Source organism: Tyto alba, unplaced genomic scaffold, assembly GCF_018691265.1.
Source record: "Tyto alba isolate M040663 unplaced genomic scaffold, T.alba_DEE_v4.0 Super-Scaffold_28, whole genome shotgun sequence".
NCBI lineage: Eukaryota > Metazoa > Chordata > Aves > Strigiformes > Tytonidae > Tyto > Tyto alba.
This window is the reverse complement of record NW_024881302.1, coordinates 476,378-498,664: the sequence shown is the minus strand read 5'-3', so window position 1 is coordinate 498,664 and position 22,287 is coordinate 476,378. Positions and strand designations below refer to the sequence as shown.

The 22,287-nt window shown below is 55.8% G+C and overlaps 2 long non-coding RNA genes across 2 annotated transcripts; both read right to left on the bottom strand.

Moving 5' to 3' along the window:
- Positions 1–3,587: 3,587 nt before the first annotated feature.
- Positions 3,588–8,126, bottom strand: LOC122153977. Its single transcript, XR_006165859.1, has 2 exons — positions 5,175–8,126; positions 3,588–5,080 (listed from the first exon to the last, which is right to left on the bottom strand). It is a non-coding gene; the product is annotated as an uncharacterized LOC122153977 (long non-coding RNA).
- A 9,995-nt stretch (positions 8,127–18,121) lies between these two features.
- LOC116960364 lies at positions 18,122–21,652 on the bottom strand. Its single transcript, XR_004406341.2, has 2 exons — positions 20,216–21,652; positions 18,122–19,906 (listed from the first exon to the last, which is right to left on the bottom strand). It is a non-coding gene; the product is annotated as an uncharacterized LOC116960364 (long non-coding RNA).
- Positions 21,653–22,287: the final 635 nt, after the last annotated feature.

The window sequence follows — 22,287 nt, the reverse complement described above, 5'->3', positions numbered from 1 at the left end:
CAGCTTTGGTTAGTGCTCCAGACTTTAACACTAAGTTTGGCAGCAAGCGAAGGTGTCCCAGCCCCTGCTTCGACGCCTGCCCGCTGCAGAGCACTTTCAGTGGAGGCAGACACCGGGGTTTGTGTCGATTCCAGACCTCTCCCGTGCCTTGTTTGCGGGTTTGACAACCCTTCTCCACAGAGCACTAACAAAATGTGACACTCCACAGTCTGTTTGTTTTAACTTTTCCACTAAATTTTGCAACCCTGCCAAGTAGCCGGGAAATAACCTGCCCTCCCCAAGCGCTGAAATACGGACAAGGCTGGCTGGCGTGACAGCCAGCAGGCAGCTCCCCCGGCCTGCCTGCCCGCCGCCGAGCCGAGGAATGGCTCTAGACAGCTCCGCAGCCATCGTTTCATTGGGAATTTCATTTTCCTCCTTGCGAAGGATGCGCCCCCCCCTCGCTGCCAGCCCGGGTGCTGTGGGGGGGGGGGTGCTGGGAGCACCCCCGAGGCAGCAGGCGCCGTTTCCAGCCCCAGGCCCCACGGGACAGTGACAGAGCCCACCCACTGGGGGCCACGCCGACGCAGCGGGGCTGCCCCTCAGATGGCACCTGCCCGCTCCCCACCGCTGCTCCTGCCCCCGGGGAGCAGCACGGACGGGGGCAAAGCTCTGCAGGGTCGGTCTCTGCGTGGAATTGATGCCACTCTCCCCAGCATGGTCTACAAGAACAATACATGCATCACTTGTACTTGAATTGCTGCATACCCTTCAGAGTAAGCTGCACTTCTACTGACCAGTAGAACACTTTAATAATATTCACGGCATGATACAGATCATTTTTTAAAAAAATTATTACCTGTAACACAAGCAAGTGCCCAAGAATAGTTATTTCACCTGATGCTGCTCATATCGTGACGTGCTGCAGTTTACCCTGGGGTCTCCCAGCCTGCGCGGCAGCGTGCAGCCTCTGGAGCCTGACCGAAACCTCCTGCGCTTGGGAATGTGCTGGGATTTACACACTTACTGGAGAGAAACTGCTCGGGAAGGCGGCATGGCTCCCGGGATGCATTCCTGCTAGGCAAATGCTCGCGGCTGCGGTGCCGGGGTGCTCCATCCTGCCTCCCCTGCGGGAACACCGGCAGCCGCGCAGCTGGAACAGCTGAGCACCAGCCCAGAAAGTCGACCCTAGTTCGGGGCAGTGACTTGTGTAACCTCCAACTGCAACATCTTCCTCACATCCTCATAGACACATCCCTTGGCAAGCAAACACCAGTTAAAAAAAAAAAAAAAAAAATCTTTTAAAAGCTTTTATTAAAGATCCAAGGAAAAAAAGAAGATAATAATCTGTTAAAGCATTTGAAATGTAAAGTAGGGCTTTCATTTTAACAGCACCCCTGATTCCTTTTGTCTCTTTCTGTACAGAGGTTTCACAAGAATATACACAGTTTGACAGATTTTCAGATGATATTAAAGAAGGCAACATCTGATTGTAGGGGAAACGAAACAGTTTAACTGAGACAGGCTAGAGCTGTTGGACCGTGACCTGCTGCTCCGCAGAACCAGACGAACAAACGCCAACGGAAAGGGAAGACAACTGGGGTCCTGCTACTGGGGGCAACCGCAACCGCTGCGAGAGCGAGAGCAGCCCCTTGGCCGGGCACAGCCTTCCCGGCTCCCTGCGCCCAGGGCGGGCCAGGGCGGGCCAGGGCGGGCTAGTGTGGGCCAGTGTGGGCTAGTGTGGGCTAGTGTGGGCCAGTGTGGGCTAGTGTGGGCCAGGGCGGGCTAGTGTGGGCTAGTGTGGGCCAGTGCAGGCCAGTGCGGGCCAGGACGTGCTTCCTGCTGCTCACCCCGTGCCCACAGCCCTGCAGGAGCCCTGAACAGAGATGGGGACGGGGGAACGCATCCCAGGAGAGGGTGCAGACAGGGCAGTGGGGCCCAGCAGCGCTCCTCCCAAACCTGAGGCAAGGTGCAGCGCTCAGGACGACTGCCACCCCCTTAGCAGCACAGTGCCAACCTCTGCCAGTGCTGACAGGGAGCACAAACACGCGGCGTCGCAAAGGGCCGCGGGGCTCGGCAGACAACGCGTGCGAGGGGAGCGAGGGCACAGAGAGCTGGCAGAGGGGACCTGACGGCCAGCCCCGCGCGCATCGCTCTCGGACACTGCCTGTTGCCACATCCAGACCTGGCACAGCTGTGCTGCCGATATGGGCAGTAACCAGAGCGCCCTTTGCTCCTAAACACTCAGTTCCCCACGGGGGATCTTGGACAGCAGATTCCACAGTACAGAAAATATGTGGCGATGGCACAATCAGACCTGCCCCAGGTTTGCCGCTGATGGAGCAGGGAGGATGGTGCTGCCAGGGCAGCGACCGGCGCTCAGCCGCCCACAAGCTGTGCCGGGGACACTTGTGCTGGAGCTCGGGCAGCCTCTCCCGGCAGGGCGCAGGGGCTGGGGCTTGCAGGGGAGGCAGAAGGGACGAGAGGGACCCAGCACAGCACGTGCTTCACGGAACCACCGGCCATGCAACAGCCCCATCCGGCAGAGAGCCGGATCCTCCTTGAGCTGGCAGATCACGGCGATGCCACAGCGTGGTCCCCGCCTGCCACTCTCTCTGACGGCTGCGATTTGGCCACAGGCTGGGTGCTGAGGCTACCCCGCTCGAGAGCTGGTCTGCCATGGGCTGGGCACAGGGACGGGTACCTGCTTCCAGAGATTGCCCCATCGCCGGGCTCAGCTTTCCCCAGGCGTCACCCAAGGGAGTGGGATCCAAAGATCCACATGGAAACTTGTCCCCGCATGCCAGTCACCTTGGGGGAAACCAGAGCTGCTCCTCAGCCCACGCGTGACTGCTGCCAGTCCTGCATCCCCGCTGCCTCCCAGCCTGTGCCACGGCAGCACCCACATCTCGGGAGGGGAGGAGGATCTCTCAGCATCTGGCTGGAGCTCCTGTAACAAAGCCCTTCCCCTCTTTTGGCAAACGCGTTCCTTCTTGTTTCTGTCCCTGCCAGTCCTGGCAACTTTCAAACACCGGTTTCTCACCAGTGAATTTCTAGCAGAAGCCTCGCGTAGCAGGCGGGCGCCGGGGCTCAGTCGCGTCGCCGGGCAGGGTAAGCCTCCGCAGGACACGCTGGCCGGGACGGGCGCCGCGGAGGTGAGGGCCCGTCTCCCCGGGGATGCACAGCCGGCTGCCTGGGCCCCGTCCCACCGCCACCCACCCCAAGGCCAGCGGCACGGCGCCCGCTCCCCCGGCCCCCGGCCCCTCTCCGCCAGCCCCGCGGCTGCCTGGCGCGGCAGCTCCCTGGGCGAACCCCGGCCGGAGGCTGAGGGTGCCCGAGGGCCCTGCTGAGCCGTGGCCTCTCCTGTCCCTGTGGCCCCCGGGCCCGCGGAGCCCTCCCTGCCCCGCAGCAGCAGCCGCCGGCTCCCCGGGGGGGTCCGTGCCACGCAGGGCAGGAGCAGGGTCCCTGCCCCAGGACCGCGGCTCGGCGGGGACAGGGCTCTCCTGGAGCCGGGGAGACAGACACAGGCTCCAAGAAACGCTCCTGCTGTTCTAACAAGAAGCAATAGATTAAAAAGCTAGTTAAAAATTCATCCAAGAGAGGCAGAGTTTCCCAAGCATATCAGAGTTAATATTTATAAAGGGGATTGTTGCTCGGTCTCAATTATCCTAAAAGCTTGGTACAATTGATGCATTGGAGAAACCGCGAACACAGGCATGTCAAGGGAAAACCATTCCCTGTGACCGCTAACAAAATGCAATCAGATCTGCAACATGTGGAGCCAATTGATTTTCAACAAGTTATACAATGTAAACAAATGATTGATTCTGGGGCTCCTTTTATTTCTGAGCAAGCAGTCAGAAATCTCTCCAACTACTCTGAGCAGGTAAGGCTGGTGGTAAACAAGGGCTGCAGAGGGGCAGCATGCAGTCCTTTCATCAACCTGCGAACAGCAGGAGCTTTGATTTCTTTTTCCCCCAGCCCCTTAAGCAGCCACTAAATAATCAACAATTCCTCAAGTAAGCAACCCCCTGATCATGTGAAATCTTTCTGTTGCCAGTGGTCATGTCGGACCAGCTTCTGCCTTCAATGAGAGTCAGGAGTTTTTTATTGCTTTTGCATTTTGCCTCCTCTGATGTTTCCAGCCTTCATCTGATTTACCCGAGACAGATGAGACAGGAATATCTCCAAGAGCTTTATCACTTCTCTCTGTCAGCAGCGGCTGTTAAGTCAACAGTGCGGTGGTGTGTGTCTGGACCAGCGGTACAGAGGTTGCTCAAATCGTTCTCTGCTCCCGGTGAAACCAATAAACTGTACTCCACTGCATCGACTCGGCTCCCCCTCGTGCCCCCTGCTTCTGTCAAATTAAATCTCGGCCCATCACCGGCAGCTGCCCATACCGGCACGCATCCCTGGGCACCCCGGGTGGGGTGAGCACCCCGGGAGCTGGGGCTGCGGCTGCCGGTGCAGCCCCCGCTCCGCAGCGGGGCCGGGGGCCGCGGGGAGCTGCAGGTCAGCGCGGGCGCCGTCGCTCGGGGAGCTGCGGGCGCGGACGGGCTCTTGCGAGGGCAAAGCGGTTTCTCCGCGCACCCCCCGGGGACCGCGCACCCCCGCACCGCCCGGCCCCGCACCGCCAGGCGAGAGCCGCTCTCGGCACGGGCCTGTGCGCGCAGGCACTGCTGAACCACCGTGCCCATCGCGGCGGAGAGCAGCCCGGCATCTCCCCCCCACCCCGTGCTCTGCATAGCTCCTCCTCGGCTCTGCCTGGGCGCCTCAGCTCCGCACCACTACCAGCACCCCTGGAGAGGGCTGGCCCGGCCTCCCCAGCTCACGCTGTACAGCTCTAGCAGCCTGCCAGCACAGCCTGCCCGCGTTGCACCTTGTGTTTTACCTATCCACTGCTCCACTTCTCCTTTTTCCCCTTACCTACACTCCTGGTCGCATCCTGCTCAGCCCTGCGGCGCTGGGGCTGTTTCGGTGACACAGAGGCACCAGCGCCGGGCAGAGCGTGCTCCCGGTGCGGCTCGCTTCGCCCCTGCTCCCCCGCCCTTCTGAGCTTCACAGGGCCACTGCCGTGCCGTTCAGATTACTGATTGAGTATCTGAGAAGAGAGTCACATTTCCATGAACTGTGATAATTATTGCAACAAGAGCAATAAAAATGCATTTCCAGAGCTCCGCCACCTGCTTACTTACGCCCTGTTTGCAGGATGATGTGCAGTTGGGTGTTTCTGCAGCACAGGGTCCCAGGGGAGGGGCAGTCGCTGGCCCATGTCCCACACCCCCGGGGGACAACAGTCTGGAGGAGATTTGCCAGCCCCCAGCAAGTGCAAAGGAGCTCCTGGGGAGGGTGGAAAGGGCCGGCAGCAGGGCAGGGGGGAACCCCCCTTGTGCCAACAGGTGAGGGGGGACTGGGCTGCCAGGGCCGGGTTTGGCAAAGAGCACGTTGTGAGCTGAGCTCCAGCCTCGCTGGGCAAGAGCGGGGAGAGGGGCTGTGCGGGGGAGCACGAGAGGGACACGGGAGAGGGCCCGGGACGGGACCGGAGCAGGGGCAGACCCCAGCCCCGGCCGGGAAGCCACGGGCTCACTCGCCCCCGGCTGAGGTGCCGAGCGGGGACGGACGCGTCTGGTTCCCCAGCGCGAGCTGCCATCGCGTTCTGCCGGGTTTGCAGTGCTCCCTGTTAGCTGGGCCTCGAGCCAGGACCAGCGCTCCTCTTCGCCTGGGGCTCCTCCGGGGCTCGGGGCCGGCCCTGGTTAAACCGGGGGGGCTGAGGGCACTCTGCTCTTCCAAGGATGCTGGGCACCTTGTGCTGGGACCCGAGCCGTGCAGAGCCGTGGGTGGGCAGGGGGTCCCCAGGGAGATAGGACAGGGGGGTGCAGCCCCTTCCCCGCAGAGCGGGGACGGCGTGGGGCTGTCTCCTGGGGCACCCAGCTTGCTGGGCTGCCGCTGCCCTTCCAGGAAGAGCAGCCTCCTCCTTGCTGGGCCCGGCACTCGTGGAACCCCCGCCCCGGGGATCCCCAGAGGCGGCAGCGCCGCGGGGCTCCCTCCACGAGCAGCGGGGCCATAGCCAGCGCCGACCCCCGGCCGGCCCCCCCGCGGTGCTGGCGGGGGCACGTACGCCGTGCCGAGGGCCGCGGTGCCCGCGGCGTGTCGCGCGGCTGCCAGGCGCCGTGCCCGCTCCCGGTGCCTGGCACTGTTCCCCGCAAGTGGGCACAAATTCATCCTAAAACACAAACAAAGGAGGAGGCAGCAAAGTCGTCACTTGCGTGGGCGCTGAGAGATTCCTGCACGGGGAGGGACTTCACCACGGCCAGGAGTATTTCTGTTTAAAATTAAAATGGTCTTTTTAAAGCAGATTAAAACGCACTATGAAAGCGACCATGAACAGCTGTGATCTCACGGCAAAGACTTTCCTGGCTCTTTTAGAAATTGCCCTGTTCCCATTACAATATCAGCATAATTCTGCCTCTTTATTTCAAGCTTGCAAGATATTTATATTTCAAATAATTTTTAGAGTTCAACTGTGAATTGAAAGCTGTTTTTTCAGCTTGTGTATTAAGTGTGTGTGTGTGTGTCCAGTGCTAAGCCTTATTGCCATGTAATTTGTACAACATAATTAACCATGTAGAAACCATAATACATTGTGTTTGGAAGAGTTACATCCAGTTAATCTAATTGACTAATAACATGTTTTCATTTAGCAGCACGTACTGTATTTCCAGTGATTGAATTAATGTCATGTTAACGGCTGCTTTTTGCAACAACATTTGGCATAAATTGCATTAAAAATTGATGTTCGTACAAATGTATTTTGAATACAGCTCAGCATGTGGCCTGGGAAAACACTCCTGTTGTTCATTAAATCAGCTCTGTTTGCAAGTGCACTCAGCAGAGCGGCACCACAAGCGCCCTGTCCTGTTTGCTGGTGGGGCTGGGCTGGGGGCCCTGCAGCCCCCCGCCACCCCCGTCCTGCCCCGGGGCCAAGCCTCCCGCGGCCGCGGGACGGACCCCCCCTCTCACCCCCCGGCTCCCGGGCGCGGGGTGACCCGCGTGGGCTCCTGCAGCAGCTGCGGGAAGGATCCCTGCTGATGGAGGGACCGTGGCTGGAAAGCTCTGGGCACCTGCTGGGGCAGGGGCAGACCTGGAGGCACAGTTAGCCCTGTCCGCCAGTAAAGTCCCCACCGCTGGGCCTGGCTAGCCTGCCCGCCTTTCCCCCACGGCGCCCACGAGGACAGAATGGAAACACGCTCCCCAGCCGCCTCCTTCCCTCTCGTCTGTATTTGCACGTGGCCCCGAGGGAGGCGGATCGATGCGGCTGCACCCGGGAGACTAACGCTCGCTTTGACCTGCCACGGGAAACAAATGGGACCGCGCAGATGGGGCCCCTCTCTGCCAGCCCTCCATCCTGGGGGTGCGAGGAGAGCTGGCATCTGCAGGGCTCGGCCTGCGGACAGCAGCTGGAGGCCCCCGGCACCCGAGCCTCCTGCCACGAGCACGATGAAGGCTCCCGAAGCTCTCCCTCACACCCAGGGTGGCTCCAGAGGCTGCTCAGCCCGGGACGGTGGATGAAGAGCACAATTAAAAGGACGGGATCTGCTGCGCTCAAGTGAAATCTCCAGCAGGAGCTGCAGTGCCTCTGTGGGCTGGCTTGGTTGTTTTTCCCCTGCAGCACCAAGCCCCAGCTCCAGCCTCAACCACAAGCAAAACAAGGAAATGCAGCCCAGCCCAGCCCGGAGCTCTCTGGAGCCCACTGGAAGGGAGGGAGGGCTGCGGGGGGGAAGGCCATGCCTGTCCCAGCGCGGGAGCGGGCGAGGACAGAGCCCTGCCGGGGGGCACAGCCGCCCCACACACACTCGCCTGCCCTGGGCGAGCAGACCCACCGCCTCGGCCCCAGCACATCCCGGCTAGGGGGAAGAGCCCCCACTGTCCTCGCCCAGACACCCCCCACACCAGCCTGCCAAGACGCCTGAGGTCTGCGGGGATCTTCTGTGCACATTCCAAATGCACTTAAATAAAAAATCGGCTCGGCCCGGGCTGTGCAGATGAGAGAAAGGCAGAGCTCCCGGGGCTGCCTGGGCTCCCCGCCGGCATCTCGGCACGCTCGGGGGCTGACACGCCGGGGTCCTGCTCGGCAGCGAGCGCGGCTCTGGGGAGCCTCCCACCTCTCCTGCACACACGCATGCATGCACACACCCCCCACCACCCCCCTTTCTTCCTCCTCGCAGTGCTTCAGGAGTTCCTCTGTGGTGAATAAATAACAAGAGCTGGGTTTTGATTCTGCACGGCAAAGACGCTGCTTTGAGGACTGGCTGTGATTCCTCGGAGCCTTCTCGCTCTGCCTGTGTTGTACATCACTACTAGAGAGGAAAATAATGGTTTATGAAATTCAAGGTGCAAAGTGGAGACTGTCAAGAAAAACGGTGAGCCCGCACGGGCTTTTTCCTTTTGTGGTTAAATTTACGTAGCGTGTCTTGGGTTTCATTATTTACAGGTTGTGTCTTTCCTCATTCCTTTGACAGGTCCTTGCACGGCGGCAGGGACGTGCCAGCCTGGGAATGGCTCAAGAGGTGGCACAAACACAAAGCCACGGGCCTTTCTGGATCCACTGTCCCCTCTGTCCCTCCCTCTCCCCTCTGCCCTGAAGCATCCTCAATGCACACATTTGAAACCTAAAAGAACCACCGTGCTGGTGCCGGTCCCCTCCTCAGGTGTTACCTGTTGGATGGCAGTGAGCCTCCTGCCTCCGTCATCGTCGCTGTCTCCTCCTCTGTCAGCCCAGCAGCCGGCTGTGCCCTGCACGCTGCTGCCCTCGCTCACGTCATTGCGGCACGGCTGGACCGGCCACCTCTGTGCATCCCGAGCTACCTGGGAAACAGAGAGAGGGTCGGAGGGTGCTGGCGGGTGGCAGCGGGGATGCCCACGGCCCAGTGCCGCTGTGCTGGGGGATGAGGAGAGCCCCTTCCCAGGAACAGGAGCCGCCCCCACCCTTGCCCCGGTCCTGCCACTCCGGGCAGGGTGATAACAGGCGTTAACGCGTCTCAGCTCCACTTAATCTCAGCTCTCCCTTCGCCGATCATTTATGTGCTGCCACCAACAGATGTGGGCAAAGCGGGTAATGTCAGTGCTGGGGTGCTGGCCGAGGCGGGGGCTGCCTCAAGCGCCTGAGACTCACAAGAGACCCCTGAGTCTGAGCTGATACCCGAACTTCAGATCTCTACAGTGCTGCCAGAGGACTAGAAACAAGCCTTTGGGATAACGATCTGGAGATCCAGGAGGAGCCCAGTAAGCTCACAATGAGAACCCTGGCGCAGGAACCGGGGATGCCCTGCCTGCAGCCTGCATGCTCTTCAGCCTTGGCCCCTCCGGCTTCTGCTCACACAAACCCCGCGTCTCTGATCCGATTTCGGCTGTGACAGGATCCTCCCTTGAGCTCCTTCCCAAGTTTAGTGCCTCTGGCCAAGTCTCACAGCACTTAAACAGCACTGTCTCTCCAAACTCTGTATTTCTCACTTTTAGGTACAGGGAACGGATGAGCAGTGTTCTGTGTCTTTGCAGCAACACACCATCTTTAAGAAACAAGGCAGGCAACGTTTCTTGCAAAGCCTCAACGTTTCTGGACTGACAGCAAAGGCACTGCCTGCTTGCTGAGATCATGTTTTTAAGGACCACAGCTCCACTATTGATTATGATTTTTTAACAATTTAAAATCAATTAAAGAGGAACATCTGCACGTAGTTAGGAGATAATGCTAAACACTTCCCACACAGCCAGAGCAAACCACCTTCCCTGGGAAGATGGATCTGAGATGAAAAAAACACAGCAAACACAGCAGGACGTTGGGGTTCATGGCACAGCTAAGCGCAGAACTGGTGAATGAGATTCACAGCTCTGAGCATCACACTTACACTGAACAACTAGAAAATCTCTGGAAGATGTGACTGCTGGTTACCAGCCCCGCAGGAGGAGAATTTACTTAATTTAAAGCAACAGTTAGAATGAGATTCATTGGAGAAAATTGTATCAAACATCAGAGTGAGCGAACTAAATGCTTAAAGGTCACTTTTTAAAGAAAGTTCAAATACGATACGTATTACAGAACTTGTGAATGGTGCTTTTGCTTCAGGAGAGCACCTTGCGCTTCCTTGCAGATTTGTGAACAAATTTAGTGCCCCTAAGCAGGGGCACAGCACCACTAGACCCCAGCATCTGCAGCGCAGGCAGGCAACGCGCACGGCTGCCAGCAGCTCTGCCCAGGCCCCCGCATCCCGGGGGCCGCCCCAGCCCAGCCCCTCCTCACCGTGCCGGGGTGGGCCGCGGGGACCCTGCCGCCACGGGTCAGCTGCTGAGCCCCCTCCGAGCCCAGGACCCACGGGCTCTGCAGTGCCCGGCTGACCCCACGGGAGCGGGACAGCCCACGGGGGACGGGGCACCCCAGCACCACGTGCCCCGTTCTCCCGGGGTGGGCTCAAAGGGGCCCTCCCCAGCGGGGACTGCTGCCCCACCAGCACTGGCCTGACCTCGCCCACTGTGCCGCCAGGGACCATGGGCACCATAACACTGGGAAATAAAACCGCGTTCCTCTGTTTCCTCCTCCTTCCCCTGTAAAACTGCTTAAAAAGTGAATTTCTCTTCTCTCTCTAAAATGTGCATTTTTTGCGCTGAAATACTATCACTTTCCTACGGGGAAAACCTGCGAGAGCACCAGCATGCTCTTCCCCTCCTTCCAGAGCGGAGCAGCCCCCGACACGCAGCACGACAGGGAAACCTGCCGCCTCCCTGTGCCGCCTTCACGGCCCGGGAGGAGCAGGGCAGCTCCCTCTGCCCAGGGAGCAGGGAGGGCGCCGGGGTGCTGCCCAGGGGAGGCCTGGGACGCTGCTGTCACAGGTGCTCCCCGCAGGGCACGGGGGGGCCGCGGGCATTAGGACACCGGGAAAGCCCTCGCTGCCAGGGCAAGGAGAGGAGAGCCGCTGCTGGCATGGCTCAGCTCCGTGCCCCCAGGGCCTGAACAGCCCCCACACTGACCACACACTTCTCCGACACTTTCTATTGCTCTTTGATAAGCATCTGGCCATATGAAAGTCTCCCCAAGTCCTTCTTTGTTTGGGGATATTTGTTCATCTCAGCGCTGCTGACACAGACACATTTCTGAATGTGTTTTGTTCCAAATAAATGGGCCAGGCAGCCAACCAGGTAAAACCTATCACACTGCTGTCACCGCCAGGCACGTCCACCCTGCACGCTCACCCCGGGGACAGGCAGTCCACTCTCGCTCCTCCGGCTCCAGCAAACAGATGTAGCTCTGCTCGGCCCCACGCAGGAGAAGAGGGAGGGAGAGGACGAAACCATCAGATGCCGTTCCCAGCGCTGGTTGCAAGCTCCAGCCACAGCCCCCGCGCAGCCTGCAGCAGCCAGGGCTGATTTAATCACCCCACTCGACAGAGGAAGGGACGCGAGGGGAGGGTCGTATCACACATTGCTTTCCCCAGTTTGCTCCTGCCCAGATCTTGGCACGGAGGGGCTGGGGGCTGCTCGGGGGCGCAGCGCTGCAGGCCCAGGGGGCTGCCGAGCTCCTTCCCCAGGGGAAGGGGCAACAGTCACCCCCGTCTCCTTGGCGTGGGAAGGGGGATGCAGGGAGCCCAGCGGGCACTGCTTGGGTCTACATCCAACAGAAACTTTTTCTCCTGTTTCTCCTTCATGGATTCAAAATCCTCTTTTTTTTTTTTTTTTTTTTTTTTTTTATTCCATACCCAGCAGTGCATTCAGCTCCTGCTGGGAAGGAGGGGTTTGGTTTAAGATACTTGTAAAAGCAAAGGAAAAAAGGACAGGAAAATTGTTGGTTGTAGTGGCACTCGTCTAGGAGCCTGGAAAACAGGAAAACAATGCACAGATACATTTGTGCTGATGACAGCCTGAAATCTTGTCTACTCACAGACATTTTCCATGCCTTCACAAAAACATTTCTTCACCGTCTGTGTAAGCACCCTTCCTCTGTTGCAGCAAAACCCAATGGGCTGTGAAAGACACGAGTGGCCTGTGAACTGGGAGCGTTTCGCAGCTCTAGGGGGGAGAAAGTTTTCCCTCCTTAGTTTGCTGTCTTCCTCGCAGGTTATACAGGCTTAATATTCCAACTCTCATCCAGTTGTTGCTCATTAGCTCCACGGGCGAGCATCCCTGTACGCAGTCTGCACTATGGCAGGGGGACGTACAGGAGCTTAGGTACTACAACCACGTCACCAGCTTTAATCCCACGGCATCCACAGCCTACGTGGGAGCAACAAAGAGCTGCCTGCAGCGCACGTGCCGTTCAGCACAAGCTACCTGCGTGTGCTGCCGCTAACGCGGTTTGCACACAGAGAGGGAAGGAGGGATGTCCTACAGACTACATCTGAAACGGCAGAGATGTGGTGAGAAAGGCAATGCCAAACCGCAAGGCAAACAATGCAGCAGAGAACAGCTTTGGCCTCAGTGGGCATTACTGCTGAAAAGCAAACCTCGGTCAAACCGGGAATCAGCAGTGAGCAAGGAGGCAGGGTGTGGGCTGACGCCAGCCGCCAGGAATGCTGCTGCCGAGGAGTCCTTGGCACACTGCAAACAGAGCCCATCTCTGCAGATTTCAAAGGCAAATCATTGATTCTACTTCCACCCAAGGATCAGCACAAACAGGACCGACAGCCCCAACTCACTGGAATGTGCCTTGTCCATCCCCAGTGTGTCACTGCAATCAGCATCCCCCCTGAAATCTCTGGGAAACAAAAGCATACCCAGAAAAAGACTCCACTCGCAGAACCACATAGCACTTAAAAGTCATGTTCATAACAGAGTCATTAGTGTTGATTCTCACACTCTTTACATAGGAGCGGCACGTAATAATCATTTCCAATTAAATTACGCTTCTCCAAGGTGCATTAACCACTTTTATCCATCCGATTAATTGGACCCATCTCTGCTGCATAGAGCAGAGTTACATCACTCCAGAGGGAAAGCAGACAGTTAATAAAAAATTGCTGCAGTACTAATGCAGGAACACTTTGCTACCGGCCATGTATGCTCACCTGCACGCTCGCTGCGAACGGTCCCCTCGCGCAGACGCACGGCTTCACCTGTGCACGTGCAGTCAAGCACACTGTGCGGGCGAACACGCGCCTGCTCTTGGAAAGGGCGAATTGCTGTAGGCTTGCACCTCTTGCAGCATCGCCTCCAGAAGGTGCATCCTCCAAGTCCAGTACTATCATCCAATTTTCCTGCCTTCCGGGGACTCGGCTCGCACCCCCCCGGCTCCCGGCCCGCTCTGCGGGGACAACGATGCCCTTTGCTGGGGCCAGAGCCAGTGACCCCCAGCCCCTCGCCCACCCCAGCCCTCACGCAGCTGGACGTGTGCTTTGCTCTGCTCACGCCGGCTGCGCGATGGGGGACTCGCCAGCCCCCCCCAGCACGCTCTGGTCCTGCCGCTCCCTTCCTCCTCTGCCACAGTGCCAGCCAGTTCTGCTGGAGGCAACGGCTCCAGTGAAGGAAATTGCACAGGGCCCAATTTGTGTGAGAAGAGCTGACCTGCTGCCATGACCTGGGGGCGAGATTTCATTTACTTGAGAGGGATGAATGTTGCCATGAAAATTCTTCAGGCACTCAATTGTTCAGATTCCTCTTGGCAAGAAATGGAGATTCCTGCCATGCAGCAAAGGAGACATCAGTGCAGAAGGGGTCCAGCACAGAGGGGCAGCACATATTTAAAATTCGGTGAATGGGACATCTAGATGTGTGCGTGGTGGTCAGCACGTGTTTGCAGACAGCACACAGACACGATGGCAGCTGCACGTGGGATGGAGCCCCGAAGTGCATTCCCAACAAGAGGTAAGGAGAGATCTTAAAAAAGGTTGCCTGATGCCCCTGGGGCTTCGTAAATAGGGTCAGTGTGGTTCAGCGAGCCCTGCTGCTTCCTCACGATTGCAGTTCCTCTATGGGAGCCACCACCTGGGCACCTCTTGGGGACTAAAGTAATGCCCTTGTGACAGGAGCCGGTGCATACATCAGAATAGCCAAGTGCACCCAGATAAGCAATGCCCGCGTGGACTCCAGGGAGCTGAGTTAGGAAATGGTAAGACTGGGCGGGCACTGGAACCTCCCCAGGCTCCCCAGGCCAGAAAGACATTGAAATGAGCAGGAATGGGAGAGAGACAGCACATGCCTGAGAGGCAGAGGTCTTTTCCAGGATCCTGCCTGATGAACCTCTGATCCACACTGAAAAGAAGGCGTTGGATGGCAGAGGCACACGTCTGTTTGTGTTTCTACATGCCCATGACCATGTTGTAGGGAGGGGAGTGCTCTCGTTCGTTCTCTCTGCAGGCACAGATGATATAGCCTCAGGAGCATGCAGTTATCAAAATGTTATAAATTGCTACCTTTTAAATAGTGTGGTAATTTGCTAGTCCATTACAGAAGGAGTTGTAGGATACAAGGAGCACACTATGAAAAATTATGTTTTCTGTGTCACTGCTGACCTCCGCCGCTGAGGTGCTCTCAGAACTGCTCTATTTTGTCAGGCTACCCTGAGCAATTAGCCATCCGTCAGAGCTCGTCAGCGTGTCATGCTGCCACAGGAGGCACCACATGCTCCTGACAGCCCCCTTCCTGGAAACACTCGCTGCAGAGGTGCCGTTCAGCGCCGGGTCGGTGTAACCCCTGGTCACCAGCAGACTGGGCCCAGCACAGAAAACCCGAGTGGCTCTCTGCAGCCACCTCTCCTTCTGTAACCACTGCATTTCTGTGGACATCGCGGTGAGCTGAGCCAGTTAATTTTATTCCGGCAGTTCAATTCTAAGAATTCCTCAGACTTGGAAACAGTCTTTTTTTTGTGACCAGCAGTGTTTTTAGTGACAGTGCTGCTGCCAGGCACTGCCTGTGCAGAAGCCAGCCGAAAGGCAGCCCGCCCTGGCACGGCAGCGCTGATGCTTCCCAATGGGATGTGGTCCTCAGGCTGGAGGTAGCCCTGCTCCCCATCTGGCATCTTGCTGACAAACATTCAGGTCTCCCCTTCTCATGACAGTCCTACAGTGCAGCCCCATCACAGTCTCATTATCTCTGAGATTCCAAAATCCTATTTTTTCAGTGTTGAAGCACAATACAGTCTTTCTACACAGCCTGTAGTTCTTGTTTAGGCAAAGTACAGTCTATGATAGAGATCATCTTTAGTCTCTTGCTCTTAAAGGATTCTTGAAACTCCTGCAGGCCTTGAAGACAGGGAGATAAGCCTTCCCTCTGTTACCCACTAACAAAGAGATACAGGTCAGAGGTCTCCTTTCCAAAGCCAGAGGCAAATTCCCTTAGAGGGAGCTTCTTAAGGCCAGGGAAGATGCCTGGGTCGCCTTTTCAGCACCACCCAACAACGCCGCAGCCAGCGGCTGGTGACGAGCCCCCAGCACCTCCGCAAACGACCCTCCTGCAGAGCCTGCAGCATCCGTGGATGGCTCCAGCCTTCAGAAGCCCCTGACTGCAACAGTCCTTACACACAGCCATGGAAAAAGGAAAAAAAAAAAACCCTCCTGTCTCCCAGGGCAGCCTTTCACCTCTGCTGCACCTACGCCTGGGTACCCCGGGGCTCTGGCTCTGGTCCCCTCTCAGGAGACTGATGTTCCGTATCCTGGCTGGCCACCTTGGCCCAAAAGCCCGGGAGCAACCCCTGCCCTTGGATCCCCTGGACGGTCACAGCCAGCCTTCACACGCTTCAGAGACCACCCTGGTTTGTGCCATTAAAGGCTGTTGCCCCTACCCAGGCGTCCAGGCAAGATGCCCCGAACCATGAGGTACAGCCAGCAAAGCTGTTTATGAGCCCAGGGCTGCCTTGCACTTTGGGGAAGGAGGTAGCTCCAGGTCTATTCAGCTCACACCAAGAGAATTATGTCTGTTACGCTGGTTTTGTGCAAGGCAAAGGATATTTCTCCTAACCCGTATTTAATTTCTGCACATAAATCCCTCTGAACCTAAACTTCCCATTTATTTTACGTGCTTAGATATTTCCTCATGAGTTGCAGGTGAAATCCATGTCCTGGCACACACATAAAAGCAAATGCAGAAGGAATGTGTCCTGGCAATATATGCATCATCCCTGGAGATAAATCTTCTCTTGCTGGGGAGGAAACCCTCAAGGCTTGCACACACACCAGGTATTAATCTCAAAATATATACATTTCAGAATAAAAAACCACATGTAAATACCGGATCTGTTACTGCTAGGCTTTCTGTTCAAGAGGCAAGGTGACAACTGGCAGTTCGTAGGAGACTTGCACGCAACTTCCTTACAAACAGCTTATTAAAAACACATCAACCATCCAACACCTGGGGAATCGTCAGCACCCTGGCAACACGCGCAGCATACTCCGGTGGTATCCCACACAGGAAATACACGTGCTGCTGCCATTCTGGTCTAGAAAAACACGGCGAGACAGCCAAACGCAGGAAGGGCCCGCAGCAGCGTGGGGCTGGGCGGGGGGGCCGTTCAGGGGGGCTGGCACAGCCTGGCAGGGGGGCACCCCCAGCCCTGTGCCCAGTGCAGCCCTCCCCGGGGACCGACCCTGGGGGGCTGCCGTGGTCCCTGTCAGGGCCCGACAGCGGGGAGCAGGGGCAAGGCCTCCGCGGTTTGCTACCTCCACACCCACATTTCTCACAGGGAGCGCTACCGGGGAGCTCTGTGAATATGAATTGCTTTGACCTCACTTAGTCTGATATGGTGGAGTATTAAATCTCTATTTTTCAAGCATTAAGCCTGTGTAATAGAAGGATGCTGCGAGCAATTTGCAATAAGATGAAGGGATATTACTGTCCTGGGAGACAGACAATCCAACCACATCCGCAAATTGATAACAGAGATAGTGGCTTAGGTTCATGCTAGCTATTAATTAAGGGCATGTTTTATGTGGAAGACAATACCAGCTTACACAGGCAGGTACTTGTTGGCCTTCCCTTCCCTGCGGTGAGCAGCATTCCCGGAGCTGGAGAGCAGCCAGGTGGGTTAGCTTACCTTGCTGAACCTCAGTTCACACACTTACATTTGAATCTCTGACAGGCAAAATTAATTTCTCAAGCCTTTAGCACAGCAGCTTCAGAGCTGCTGTTCTGCCACTCAGGAGCAGTCGGCGGCCGCTGGGAGCCACGGCCACGGGGAGCAGCATGCAAGCCCTCCTTCCAGGGACATTCAAAGGCTTGGCCGGAGCAAAGAGCTAGCGACTGTGCTGAGAGCTCATACGTCTCCGGCTGCTAACGAGCAGCTAACCACGTCCCAGGCTCTTCCTTTGCCCTCAGAACTTGCTGCCTCATTATCTGGCTCATCCCCAGCTCTCAGGCAAAGAAATCCAAACCCGGGTTTCGTTCCTTCTTGCTGCTGCCTCTCTCATCTCTGCTGCTGGCAGTGTCCCACTCGGCCAAGGGATGCGATCCCTCTCCCACCCGATGCCCTCAGCAGGCTTTCACTTCCCACCCCCTGCAGTGGGACTCTCTCAGCATCTCACATCCATTAATTGACTTGGGCTGATTACAGGGCCACTAACTTGTGTCCCAATTACCAACAGAATATTACCCTTTTATAACCTTTTGCTCCTCGCCCTGGCATTTAGCAGCAAGCCTGCAACATGCCCTGAAAGCTGACCCCCACGCTGGCACGAAAGACCCACTGCTGCTCCTGTTTCACTCAGGAAAACCTCTCCCAGGTCTCACCCTGGTTCTCTGAGCAGGGTCAGGGCACGCAGGGGGAGCTCGCTCTCGGGGAGCCCGCAGCCACCCCCAGAGCTCGGCACGGCGAAACATCGCAGAGGGCAAGAACCAAGAGCCAGGGTGCGCGACGGCCCCGGGGAGCAAGGACACCGACTGGAAGCCCAGGGTCTGTCAGGCTGATGGAGCCCAGGTACACGGCAAATCCAGAGCGCCAGAAAGATGGCTGTGTCAGAGAGCTCTCCGGGAGCGTCTTCCCTGCTGGGTGCTGCCCAAAAGGTTGCGCAGAGCCAAATAATGCAGGTCAGCAGTGGGAGTACGTACAGTACATATATAATACTGGAGAAAATGGCATAAAAGTCCTGTGTGATGAGTAAATTAAATCATCCCTTCTTATGGACAGGCACCTATGGAGAAGAACTGAGACAGATAAATCAATGGGATAGGCTAGGGAGACAGAAGAGATTTATTTTTTTCCAGATGGGATTAGAGAACAGCTGGAGAATTGATGAGGTGGCGAGGACCGGAGATCGCTCCAGATGGCAGGCTCCTGCTGATGCTGCTTCCCACCCCAAAACCCCTCTGTCGGGTCCCCCGTGCAGGTCACACACACCTTTCGGGAAAATGGTTTTCAAAGATGTGGGGAACTTCTGATGGGAAGTGTGAGCCCTTACAAACCGGACAGTTCCCTCTAGGCTCTTTCGATAAAGTGTCCCCTGGCCGCTGGTTTCTCTGTCATCAGCAAAGACATTTCACGTCAAAACAAAGCCCCTGAGAATTGCCTGGAAACAAAAATATGCAGAGTGCATGGTTTGTCCAGTGGGTCACCTTGCGGCGTGCAGAGCTGAAGGAAAGCGTCGGGGGAGTCCAGGGCCAAGGGCGATGCTGAAGCTGTGGGCAGTGCGGGTCTTCCTGGAACCTGGTGAAGCCACTCCTGCTGTGGATTTCTCTGTATTTCAAAGGTGACAGTTGGTGCGAGGTGGGTACTGAGACCCAGAGACTTCAGGTGGGCCTAGGACATGTCCATGAGCTGGCGAGAATGGGGCTCGTCACATGCTCAAACACGTACATCCCTCGCTGAGCAGAGGCAAGGACAGCAAGGCAGGGCCTGGGGAGGGGGCTGCTGAAGGGGGGCAATCTGGTCAACAGTGAGAACTGGAAAAATTTACAAAACAAAGGGAAAGAAAGGACAAGCTGGGAGTCATGCCCCAGCGAATGAAGGGAGCGTCCTTGGGTGTTGGAGAGCACACATCTGCAGCCCACAGACCCCTCCTGGCTGCAGCCCCACCCCATCTGCAGTGTCCCCATTAAAGCCTCATGCACGCGTGCAGTGTCCCCATTAAAGCCTCATGCACACATGCTTATGAAGCCAAAACCTGCCCTGGGATGGCAGTAATCATTAGCCCTGCAAGTTGGAGAACCTCCGTGCTTGTGCCTGCTCTACATCTGCAGCCACATCCCAGTCCGCCCTCTCGAGCCAGTACTTGTACTGCACATTACAACATTTCAGGCCGCCTGCTGCAGCTCAGCTGTATGGCTGATCTTGGGTGAGGAATTTCTCTTTATACCAAACTGTCTATTCAAGTCATAAAAATAGGCTTTTTTTCCTTCTGTAAGTGCAACACTTTTCATATTTTTACTTCCAGCTGTCTAGATAGTATTTCACTTTTTTCATTTCTAGTGCTCACTCTCAGTTATTTAATGTGAATTTCTAGGGCATGGTGCCCTTAGCAGACATCAGAGCAATATAACACAAGAAATCAGATATATACTGTTCCAGGAGAAGGCAGGAACAAAAAGACAAACTAGGCTCTTAATACATATGGTGCTTTTGATTCATGGAATATAGAAAATTGTATTTGATTATATCTGTAATGGATCCTCGTAACTTTAGATTAGGGTTATGCTGATGGCCCAACTAATGGACAGTTTATTGCAGGAATAGATTTCATCCTATCATATTTTTTTCCTGGTATCAATTACTTTGAATGTTTAAATGTCTCATTTCTCTGGATGTTTATTGCTCAATTTTCCTTACCCCTACACACACACACAATGCCCCTGGTGTTCCTCTGCCAAGTCGCAAGGAACGACAGTCTGTGCGCTCCTGGAGTCCAGACGCTCCTGCCACCTTCCAGCGGCACAGGTCAGAAGAAGATCCACGCCGGTGCCTTACAGTTACTGAAGTCATCACAGCACGTAAGCCATGAGGTAATAGAGTCAAAGTTCTCTTAGCAGACGTGTGGATGTTGTTGGGAAAAAAAAAAAAAAAAAAAAAGGCTTATTAAATTGACCTGTCTAGAAAGGAAAAAAAAAACTTGTGGGATTGCTGCCTGTGAGATTAACAGCAAATCTGATGGTAAAAGAGATTGGAAGCAAAGATGGTTTGGTGAAGAGCATCTCATTTTCAGTCAACTTATATTAGTAAAGCCCTGAAGGATAAAATATTACTCTCTGAAGCAGTGCAGAAGGATCTTTAAGGAAATGTTTATATGCCAGTAAAGAGTTTGGGAGTCTGTGGAGGCACCAGAGATGTTACCTGTTGATCTGAGGGCCAGGGGGCAAGGAGGCTGGTGGATTTTTATTCCTTTTTTTTTTTTTTTTTAACTTTCCTGGCCATAACCATGTCTGAAATTCTGTCTAAACAAACAAACAAACAAAAAAAAAATCAGACAAACAAAATCTTGCAGAGAAAAATGACACCTTTGTCACACTTCGAATACTAGCCAAGTTGCTCAACACCAGTGATTTCAGACTGATTTCTGCTATTTACTTTATATAAGTATGCTCTGCCTCACTCCAGAATTGATACCTGCCAGTCCAGGGAGACCGACGTCATGACACCCCTTAAGAGTAATGATCCCCAATTAGGAACAGATGCCGAGGTTTGAGGGCATTTCTCGGGGCCACTGGCTGACACGTGTCAGAGGGAAGCACTGGGTGCACATTTCAAAAGGCGTCTGTCAATGAGAAATTGTTAGGTTTTGGTTTTTTGTTTTTTGTTTTTTTTTTTTTTTTACTTTCAGCTAAACTCTTCAATTTGTCCAGCATGCCCAGAGGAGAGGATGCAGGGGCTCTTCAGTGCTGATGCATTTGACTGTCACAGCCCTTATTTCTTGGAGAAGAGCTTGACAGTAGGGCTGCGTGACGGCTCTCCGGGCTCTGTCGAGGAGCACAAGGCTGCGTGTCGGCCTCAGCAAGAGGCATTTCCCATGGCGAGACAGAATCATTGCATCCTACTCCTGAATTTCCCTGGCGCCTTCCACCCGGCACTCTGGTGGAGGCCCGAGTCTGCACTACAACCCCCACGCGTGCTGCTGCACCAGCAGCCAGACCAGCAGAGGCTTCGGCGAGGACGCCGGGGAGAGGGGATGCCTCGCACTGGGAGGGAGCCCCCAGCCCCCGCGCGCGGGCGGGAGCTCCTGGGAGCGCAGGGCTGCCTCCCCCCTGCGCAGGCACCCTCCTTCGTACACGGGCTGCGTGGTATCGCTACTCCAAGAGCTGGATCCACTTATTTTTTTCATTAAAATGCAAATTAATTTAATAAAAAGTGGAATTGTAAATTAATGAAGCACTTAAAAATTCTACATAATACAAGGCTAATACTTACTCTGTAGAATTTCCTCCAGTTAATATCACCACTAACTCTCCCAAGTGGGACCAGCCTAAATCAGTCTCTCTGACTGGGGATGGGATCAGAGCTCACCGACCGGGCACATCGCCTTCTTACCGCTTCCCAGTTACTGGGGCGGTTGGGAGACCGGCCTCCTCCGCAGGAAACTCAGCCCGTACGTACCTGCCTGCCCCCTCACAGCTGATCCATTCCAGAGCAGGGACATTTCCTTTCCCCTTAAAATAGGAATGGCACCCCGTAACTTACTGCAACCCGCCAGTTCACATGAAGACTACGGGGCTGCCGCCCTGAGCAGAGCCCCAGTGAGGAGCTGCCCTCCCACGATGTTCAGCCCCAGTAACACCCCAGCTGCTCCAGGCACTCGGCTCCCGTGGAGGCTCCGGTCATATTTGAGCCAGAGACTGTGGGTCCACTTTTTCTTCCTCTTTTTGCCCTAATACAAAGTGCCAGATTCAGGTAGTGGCTCCAGAGCCAAAGCGTTCTGCATGCAAATTGTGGGGCTGTCTGTTGGGAAGGGCTGGCAGCCAGCCCCATCGTGCTGCTGTCATGCTCGTGGGCAGCTGAGCCGCTGCACAGACCCTCCCTGCCAGCACCCGGACCCGCAGCAGCCCCTCCATCCTCAGCATTATTGTCCCTTTTCTGCAGGGTGGGAGCAGAGAGACAGGAGAAAGTGTCCTGGCCAAGGCTGGCAGGGGGGCAAATATTGCTCAGGTCTAACTTTCAGGGCTGTTATTTACCTTCAGGGCAAATCTGGCTCAAGAAAACAAAAAATTGCCTTGAACGCACAGGTGCAAGGCTTGTTCCCTGCACCTTCCCTTTCTAACTTCTACTTCTATGGAAACACTGTAGAAAATTCATCCTCACAAAATTCATCCTCAAAATAAAGTAGAACCAGAGAAGCACGCTGAGAAAACGTTGGGCAAAGTGAGTAAGGTATTTCCAACAGGATCGATCCCTCCTGACTTGCAGGTACACAT